The sequence below is a fragment of the Amblyraja radiata genome, chromosome 5, assembly GCF_010909765.2.
Source record: "Amblyraja radiata isolate CabotCenter1 chromosome 5, sAmbRad1.1.pri, whole genome shotgun sequence".
Classification (NCBI taxonomy): Eukaryota; Metazoa; Chordata; class Chondrichthyes; order Rajiformes; family Rajidae; genus Amblyraja; species Amblyraja radiata.
Window position 1 is genome coordinate 105,236,836 of NC_045960.1, and position 9,911 is coordinate 105,246,746.

The window sequence follows — 9,911 nt, forward strand, 5'->3', positions numbered from 1 at the left end:
TCTCCTCACCTTAGCTGCCACCCTTTTGTTTCATTGTCATCTCTAAAGCACATGGCCAGTTGACGATTCGTTTGGGAACCATTTTTCAGATTGTTTGCAGGCGTCTGAAGAAGGGTTCCAACCCAAAGTGTCACCTTATCCATGTTCTCCAGGGATGCTACTTAATCCGCTGAGTTACTCCTGCATTTTGTGACATTCATCGGTTTTGTTGGAGTGCATGGAGGCGTGGGCTTTCTATAGGTGCTCCGGTTTCGCCCCACAGTCCAAAGAGGTACAGGTTTGTAGGTTGATTGGCTTCAGTAAGAAAGAGTTATTCAGTAAGAAAGAAAGAGAGAGTACAGAGGAGATTTACTAGAATGTTGCCTGGGTTTCAGCAACTAAGTTACAGAGAAAGGTTGAACAAGTTAGGGCTTTATTCTTTGGAGCGCAGAAGGTTAAGGGGGGACTTGATAGAGGTTTTTAAAATGATGAGAGGGATAGACAGAGTTGACGTGGAAAAGCTTTTCCCACTGAGAGTAGGGAAGATTCAAACAAGGGGACATGACTTGAGAATTAAGGGACTGAAGTTTAGGGGTAACATGAGGGGGAACTTCTTTACGCAGAGAGTGGTAGCTGTGTGGAATGAGCTTCCAGTGAAGGTGGTGGAGGCAGGTTCGTTTTTATCATTTAAAAATAAATTGGATAGTTATATGGATGGGAAAGGAATGGAGGGTTATGGTCTGAGCGCAGGTATATGGGACTAGGGGAGACTATGTGTTCGGCACGGACTAGAGGGGTCGAGATGGCCTGTTTCCGTGCTGTAATTGTTATATGGTTATATGGTTATATGGTTATAAATGTAAATTGTGCCTAGTGTGCTGGATAGTGCTAGTATATGGGTAGATCGCTGGTCGGCATGGACTTGGTGGGCCAAAGGGTCTGTTTCCGTGCGCTATCTCTGAACTGAGCTAAACTAGACTCTCCAAAGGTCTGCCGCTATCATTTGTGCCTCAACCACCACCCCTGGCAATGAATTCCAGGCATCTTCCTGTGCCACATTGCTCGATGTCCTGTGTTTCAGCCGACAAAGGATACTTACCTCATTCCCTTGTACATTTCCACCATGGGAAAAAGGTTCTGACTGTCTACCCTATCCATGCCAGGTCCTGACAGTCCTGACAGTCCATCTTCTTCTATCACCCATCAGAACATCAGAATTTTGTTTTGCCTCCATACAACTCCATTGGGCGGCACGGAGGCACAGCAGTAGCTGTAGCAGTAGCAGAAGCTGCCTTACAGTGCTTTCAGCGCCAGAGACCCGGGTACAAGTATTTTCATTTCACTGCCCATCTCGTATGTGTATGTGACGAATAAACTTGACTTGACAATCCTGACTGTGGGTGCTGTCTGTATGTTCTCCCCGTGACTGCGTGAGTTTTCTCTGCGATCTTCGGTTTCCTCCCACACTCTAAAGACCTGCAGGTTAATTGGCTTGGTATAAATGTGAATGTGGGTCCAAACATTGCATTGACAATCAGGTTGGTGTTTTGCCTCTACGCGAGTCAGTTTTGGCATCAATACAACGCACGCGGTGTACCTCTCTCACAAAGCATATTTAAATCATCGGCATGTTAAAGAGTTTTCACAAAAATACTGTGACAAAACGCTGATTGTGAAAAGACGTTTCATGCAATTGTGATAATCACTGTGAGAGAACTCACCTAGAGAAGGAACTAAATGGCAGATTTTGGCTGCGAGTGATCTTGTAAAATGGGTGGGAGGTTTTCAGCTGTCTGCTTTACATCTCACCCGATTTCTATTCTGATTAGTGTCCAAGGGAGGAATTAGCAGGCAGCTGATGCACGCACGCCCACATCATACTCATTATGCACGAAGATTTCACTTTTGACCCTGAGCCTCACATGCATAAAAAACAAAATTAAAGAATTACGCAGATATATTCCAGTAGTTTAGAGTCACAGAGTCTTACAGAGTAGAAACAGGCCATTCAGCCCAACTTGCCCACACCGGCCAACATGTCCCATCTACACTAGTCCCACCTGCCTGCGTTTCACCCATATCCCTCTAAACCTGTCCTATCCATGCACCTATCTAAACGTCGCGATAGTCCCAGCCTCAACTACCTCCTCTGGCAGCTCGTTCCATACACCCATCACCCTTTGTGTGAAAAAAGATATCCTTCAGGTTCCTATTCAACCCCCCCCCCCCCCCCCCCACACCCCCCCCCCCCCCCTCCCCCTCACCTAAAGCCTATGTCCTCCAGTTCTCGATTCCCCAAATCTGGACAAGGGACTCTACCCGATCTATTCCTCTCATGATTTTATACACAGAAGTTTGGTTTAGTTTTAGTTTAGTTTAGTTTAGTTTAGTTTAGTTTAGTTTAGTTTAGTTTAGTTTTAGTTTAGTTTAGTTTAGAGATACAGCACAGAAACAGGCCCTTCAGCCCACCAAGTCCGTGCTGACCAGCGATCAATCCACACTAGCACTATCCTATAAACACTAGAGATAATTTAACAATTCCCTGATGCTGTGAGGCAGCAACTCTACCGAACAATGATTTCCAAAGTTCTGGACAAATAAACTTTGTCCAGATCGCAGCGAAAACTTTAACAATAAGCCAAAATGTATAAAATATTGGAGGAACTGTGGCTTGGTGGTGCAGCGGTGGAGTTGCAGCCTTACACGGTCAGAGACTTGGGTTCGATGCTGACTACAGGCACTGTCTGTACGGAGTTTGTACGATCTCCCTGTGAACGCGTGGGTTTTCTCCGGGTGCTCCAGTTTCCTCCCATTCTCCAAAGCCGCGCAGGTTTGTAGGTTAATTGGCTCTTGTAAATTGTCCCCAGTGATTGGGGTAGAACTAGTGTACAGAGTGATCGCTAGCCAGCGCGGACTCGGTGGGTCGAAGGGCTTGTTTCCATGCTGTATCTTTAAACTGAACTAAACTAAACTAAACTAAGCTCACCGTGTCAGGCAGCATCTAGGGTGGGAATGGACAGGTGAGAGAGAGGTTTGGTTAGCTTACAATGCAATGGTATGAACGTTGAATTCTCCAATTTTGGGTAACTTTACCAGCTCCCCTCCGTTCCCCTTTCTCCCCCACAACTTCCTTTCTCCTTCCCCCCCTCCCTCCCCCACTCCCCCTGCACCCCACCTGGACATGCGCCTATTTCTCCCTTCCCCCTGTATTCCCTCCTCCGGCTTCATAATTTACAAATCTTCCACCCCTGGGTACAACAGTTTCAGTTTTTTCTCATCTCCAGCATCTGTCTAACCATCTTTCCATCAAGAAACTCCCTCGCCTGCATTTACCTATTACCTACCATGCTTTTCCTGCCCCTCCACTCTTCCAGCGATCTCCCCCCCCCCCCCCCCCCCCCCACCCCCCCCCACCCCCATATGAAGAAAGATTGGATAGACTCAGTTTGTACTCGCTAGAATTTATAAGATCGAGGGGGGATCTTATAGAAACGTACAAAATTCTTAAGGGGTTGGACAGGCTAGATGCAGGAAGATTGTTCCCAATGTTGGGGAAGTCCAGAACAAGGGGTCACAGTTTAAGTATAAGGGGAAAATCTTTTAGGACCGAGATGGGAAAAACATTTTTCACACAGAGAGTGGCGAATCTCTGGAATTCACTGCCACAGAAGGTAGTTGAGGCCAGTTCATTGGCTATATTTAAGAGGGAGTTAGATGTGGCCCTTGTGGCTAAAGGTATCAGGGTGTATGGAGAGAAGGCAGGTACAGGATACTGAGTTGGATGATCAGCGGTGCAGGCTCGAAGGGCCAAATGGCCTACTCCTGCACCTATTCTCTATGTCTCTATGTTTCTATCTGCGGAATCCTTTGCCACAGAAGGTTGTGGAGGCCAAGACAATGGATATATTTAGGGCAGAGATAGATAGACAGATTCTTGATTTGTGCGGGTGTCAGGGGTTATGGGGAGAAGGCAGGAGAATGGGGTTAGCAGGGAGAGACACATCAGCCATGATTGAATGGTCGAGTAGACTAGATGAGCCGAATGGCCGATTTCTTCTCCTGTCACTTATGAACTTATGAACAATCAGTCTGAAGAATGGTACCAAACTGAAACGTCACATCAGAGATGCTGCTGAGTTACTTGAGTACATTGTGTCTCTTTTAGGCAACATTATAACGCTGCTTGCTTCATTCTTTTCAGCAGATTTTCATTTATAAGGTATATCCCCCGCACAACTTACAACAAGTTTTATAGACAAGGACATTAGTTTTTTTTCCTTTCCCCAATAGCCCTGCTTCTATTTTCAGTTTGTCATAGTGTGGTTAATTCCATGTCCATTACTGTGTTATCCATCATCAGTTTTATTATGTGTAGGAAGGAACTGCAGATGGTGATTTATGGCCCTGTCCCACGGTACGAGTTCATTCCAAGAGCTCTCCTAAGTTTAAAAAAAAAACTCGTGGTAAGCACGGAGAATGAACGTAGTGGGTACGTCGGGGCTCAGGGACATCTCTTAGCGGCTTGTAACGCTAACGGCAGGTAAGCACGGGAAGACTCGCTAACAGCAGGTAAGCACGGGAAGACTCGTGAAGATTTTTCAACATGATGAAAAATGTCCAACAGAGCCCCGAGTACCGACGATTGGCCATTACCGTAAATCTCCGAGTTTGAATCTGGGCAAACTTGGGAGAGCTCTTGGAATGAAATCGTACTGTGGGACAGGGCCATTAAAATGCTGGTTTTAACTCAGCGGGTCAGGCCATGTCTCTGGAGAAAAGGGATAGGTGCTGTTCCGGGTCGAAACCCTTCTTCAGTTTTTGACCGGAAACGTTACCTAATACTTTTCTCCAGAGATACTGAGGGTGGCACGATGGCGTAGGTTTTCTCCGAGATCTTCGGTTCCCTCCCACACTCTAAAGCAGTACAGGTTTTTAGGTTAATTGGCTTGGTATAAATGTAAATTGTCCCTAGTGTGTGTGGGATAGTGTTAGTGTGCGGGGATCGTTGGTTGGTGCGGACTCGGTGGGCGGAAGGGCCTGTTTCCGTGCTGTATCTCTAAACTCAACTAAACTAAATACTGTCTTACCCGCTGAGTTACTCCAGCACAAGTACATGGCTGGGAAGAATAAAGCCAGCGGTTTCGTGCCTACTGACATTGACTACTGACATTGAAATGGAAAAACAAAAGTCCAATCGCTTTGACTGCTTAAGCTGGGCAAAGAGGGTCAGAGTGCTAATAAACGCCACTATCTACCATCCACTAATTAACCTTCCTCTACCTTGTTGAAACTTCCCCTGATGAAATGCATTATTTCACACAAAACACTCCACAAGAGGGAAATCTGTTCTTTTTTTTCTTGTGTCTGAAAGGACAGGTGTTAAAGGCAGGGAACTTGAGGAGTTCGGAGACCCAGCCTCGTTCGTGACTATGGGTGCTGTCTGTACGAAGTTTGTACGTTCTCCCCGTGACCAGGGTGGGTTTTCTCAGAGATCTTCGGTTTCCTTCCACACTGCAAAGGCGTACAGGATTGGAGGTTGATTTGACTAAAAATTGTAAATTGTCCCCAGTGTGTGTAGGATAGTGGTAGTCACTGCTGATCGCTGGTCAGTGTGGACTCGGTAGGCCGAAGGATAATAGACAATAGACAATAGACAATAGACAATAGACAATAGACAATAGGTGCAGGAGTAGGCCATTTGGCCCTTCGAGCCAGCACCACCATTCAATGTGATCATTGCTGATCATCCCCAATCAGTACCCCGTTCCTGCCTTCTCCCCATATCCCCTGACTGCTATTTTTAAGAGCCCTATCTAGCTCTCTCTTGAAAGCATCCAGAGAACCTGCCTCCACCGCCCTCTGAGGCAGAGAATTCCACACTCACCACTCTCTGTGAGAAAAAATGTTTCCTCGTCTCCGTTCTAAATGGCTCACTCCTTATTCTTAAACTGTGGCCCCTGGTTCTGGACTCCCCCAACATCGGGAACATGTTTCCTGCCTCGTGCGTGTCCAAGCCCTTAACAATCTTATATGATGTCTGGGGTACACAAAAATGCTGGAGAAACTCAGCGGGTGCAGCAGCATCTATGGAGCGAAGGAAATAGGCGACGTTTCGGGCCGAAACCCTTCTTCAGACTGATGCCTGTGCTGTTACTGTGCTGTTTTCCTAAACTAAACTAAGCTAAGAAGGAAATCTTTTTTTCCCTGCTCCTAAAAGGACAGAACTTCACATTATTACAGGATGTGGGCTATAGGGAGACGTTGGGTAGGCTGAGTCTCTATTCCATGGAGCGCAGGAGGATGAAGGGTGATCTTATAGAGGTGTACAAAATCATGAGAGGAATAGATCGGGTAAACACACAGAGACTCTTGCCCAGAGTAGGGGAATCGAGGAACAGAGGCCAAAGGTTCAATGTGAAAGGGAAAAATTTAAGAGGAATCTGAGTGGTTACTTTTTCACACAGTGGGTGTATGAAACAAGCTACCAGAGGAGATAGTTGAGGCCGGGACTATCCCATCATTTAAGAAGCAGTTAGACAGGTACATGGATAGGACAGGTTTGGAGGGATATGGACCATGCGCTGGCAAGTGGGACTAGTGTAGCTGGGACATTGTGGGCCGGTGTGGGCAAGTTCCACATTGTATCACTCTATGACTCTAAGACATTACGATGTTAGAGGCAGAGAGCTCGGGCAAATAAATCCATATTGTAGCACATAGTTAACATGATGCTCGGATTCTCTCAAAGTATCTAATGATTTGCATTCCAACTAAAGGTTGAATGTCTTATATAGTTCTTTCAACTCTTCACACCCATCCTGAAACATTCTACAATCTGCTTTTTTACCCCACTGGAATAATTAATATTTTTTTCCTTAATGTATTCAAGAGAGAGTTAGATTTAGCTTTTAGGCCTAACGGAATCAAGGGATATGGGGAGAAAGCAGGAACAGGGTACTGATTTTGGATGATCAACCATGATCATATTGAATGGTGGTGCTGGCTCGAAGGGCTGAATGGCCGACTCCTGCTATAAGTGAGGAGATGTTGGGTGGACTCACTGTGGTGGATGTTAATATGTGTTTATTGTTGTTTTTTATTGTATTGTATTGTATGTATGACTGCTTCAATTTCGTTCAGACTTCGGTCTGAATGACAATAAAGGCTATCTAATCTAATCTAATCTAATCTAATCTAATTTTCTATGTTTCTATGTTTCTCATGGGATAATTTTAAATCTTTTTTTTCTTAGTTTAGTTTAGTTTAGTTTAGTTTAGATACAGCATGGAAACAGGCCATTCGGCCCACCACGTCCGCACCGACCAGTGATCTCCCATACACTAGTTCACGGTGGCGCAGCGGTAGAGTTGCGGCCTTATAGCGAATGCAGCGCCGGAGACCCGGGTTCGATCCTGAGTATGGGTGCTGTCTGTATGGAGTTTGCACGTTCTCCCCGTGACCTGTGTGGGTTTTCTCCGAGACCTTCGGTTTCCTCCCACACTCCAAAGACGTTACAGGTTTGGAGGTTAATTGGCTTGGTAAGTGTAAAAATTGTCCCTAGTGGGTGTAGGATAATGTTAAAGTGCGGGGATCACTGGTTGGGGTGGACCCGGTAGGCAGAAGGGCCTGTTTCCATCCTGTATCTCTAAACTTAACTCTAAACTAGTTCTATCCTACACGTTCGGTACAATTTACAGGGGCCAATTAACCTACAAACCTGCACATATTTGTAATGTGGGTGGAAACCGGAGCACCCGGAGAAAACCCACGTGGTCACAGGGAGAACGTACGAACTCCATACAGACAGCACTCGTAGTCACGATCGAACACAGGTCTCTGGTGCTGTTAGGCAGCATCTCTACCGCTGTGCCACCGTGCTACCCTTCCACGTAACAAAAGCTTTTCACTGTACCTCGATACACGTGACAATAAACCAAACTAAACTAACTTATATTATTATATCAGGATAAGATTTTGATGTTTTAGAGTGAAGAATTTTTATTTTTTTTGCACATTAGATTATTATTCAGGATTTTCTAAACCCAGAGGACATCCTTGAATATATTGGTGTGCGTAGATTTTGGGTAGACATCGGCGGCATTGTTTGTGCAGCGGTAGAGTTCCTGCCTCACAGTGCCAGAGACCCGGGTTCGATCCTGACTACGGCTGCTGTCTGTATGGAGTTTCTACATTCTCCCTGTGATCATCTGGGATTTCTCCAGGAGTTACGGTGTCTTCCCACTTTCTAAAGACGTACAGGTTGGGAGGTTAATTGGCTTCGGTAAAAACTGTAAATTTTCCATAGTATGTGGCAGTGTTAGTGTCTGGGTATCGCTGGTCGGCCTGTTTCCGCACTGTATCTTTTAACTAAAAAAAATTAAAATGGGCCTGTCCCACTTAGGCGACTCTTTAGGCGACCGCCAGGGACTAGTTTTAGTGGAATTCACCTACAACATCTGGCGACAACCTACAACAACAACCTACGAAAACCAACAACAACCTACGACAACACCTACGTCAACCAACGACAACAAAAATTGTCGCCACTGTCACTGAAGATTTTGTGGCAGTCGATTGTAGTCACCCAAATAATCACCTAAGTGGGACAGGCCCATTAATCTTCCTTCTGTAAATTGTAAACTCTGTAAATTCTGTATGGGGATCGCTGGTCAGCACGGGCTTGGTGGGCCAAAGGGCCTGTTTCCGTGCTGTATCTCTAAACTAAACTAAACCAAAAAATCACCCGGAAATGTGAACTCAAGGCTGAAAATGAGGCGTGATTCTATCGAGCGGCAGAAAAGATTTTAAGCTGTGATCTCCTGTTTCTCTATCTTATGTTCTTACGTACATGAATGATTGATCTAATTTACCAGCAGTGGCAAGGCCTTCTGCTGGGACTTACACTAGCTGTTCAGGCCTCCCCGCTGTTGCATCAACCAGCATTACACAGGATTATGTGAAGTAATTCTCCAACAATTGACACACCGATGTTGAGAAGGATCTGACTGATTGAGTGCCTGCGGTTAAATTAATTGCCGCAGCCAATTCCTCATTGCTGGCACTTATCCTGCCTTTCTGTGTTAACTACACGGCATGTGGGGGAAGGAACTGCAGATGCTGGTTTAAACCGAGGATTGACACAAAATGCTGGAGTAACTCACCGGGTCAGGCAGCATCCCTGGAGAAAAGGAATAGGTCGAGACCCTTCTTCAGACTGAGAGTCGGGGGGGAAAGGGAAACGAGAGATATAGACGGTGATGCAGAGAGATACAGAACAAATTGACTGAAAGATATGTAAATAAAGTAACGATGATAAAGAAAACAGGCCATTGTTAGATGTGGCCTAGGTGAGAGCGCGTAGGCACTGAGTCAACTAGACCAGTGGTTCCCAACCTTTTTTAGCTCATGGCCCCCTTGGGATCTTTTAATTTTTCTGTGGCCCCCCCTGACATTATTAGCGGAGTACTTCAATATTATAATACCTTCCACAAAAATATCAGTGCCTATTAATTGCACATATATTTTTTTATTCTATTCCACAAACATCAAAAATATTTCAACTACATAGATTTAAATTTATTAGAACTGAATTTAGGAGGCAACAGGGTGGTAGCTCTGTGCCCCCTTCATTGAACCTGTGGCCCCCTAAATCCCAAAATGTTTCTGTGCCCCCCCCTGAAATTTGCCATGGCCCCTTTGTGTCCATATGGCCCCAGGTTGGGAATCACTGATGTAGACGACTTTGAAGCTGGGACGACGGGTGGGGGGTAACTACATAGCACTTCAGTTTCAGTTGTAGGTTATTGGTACAATGAAAAGCTCTTTAGTTGCGTGCTAACCAGTCAGCAGAAAGACAATACATGATTAGAATCGACCCATTTACAGTATATGGAGACATGATGAGGGAATAACCTTGAGCGCAAGGTAAAGCC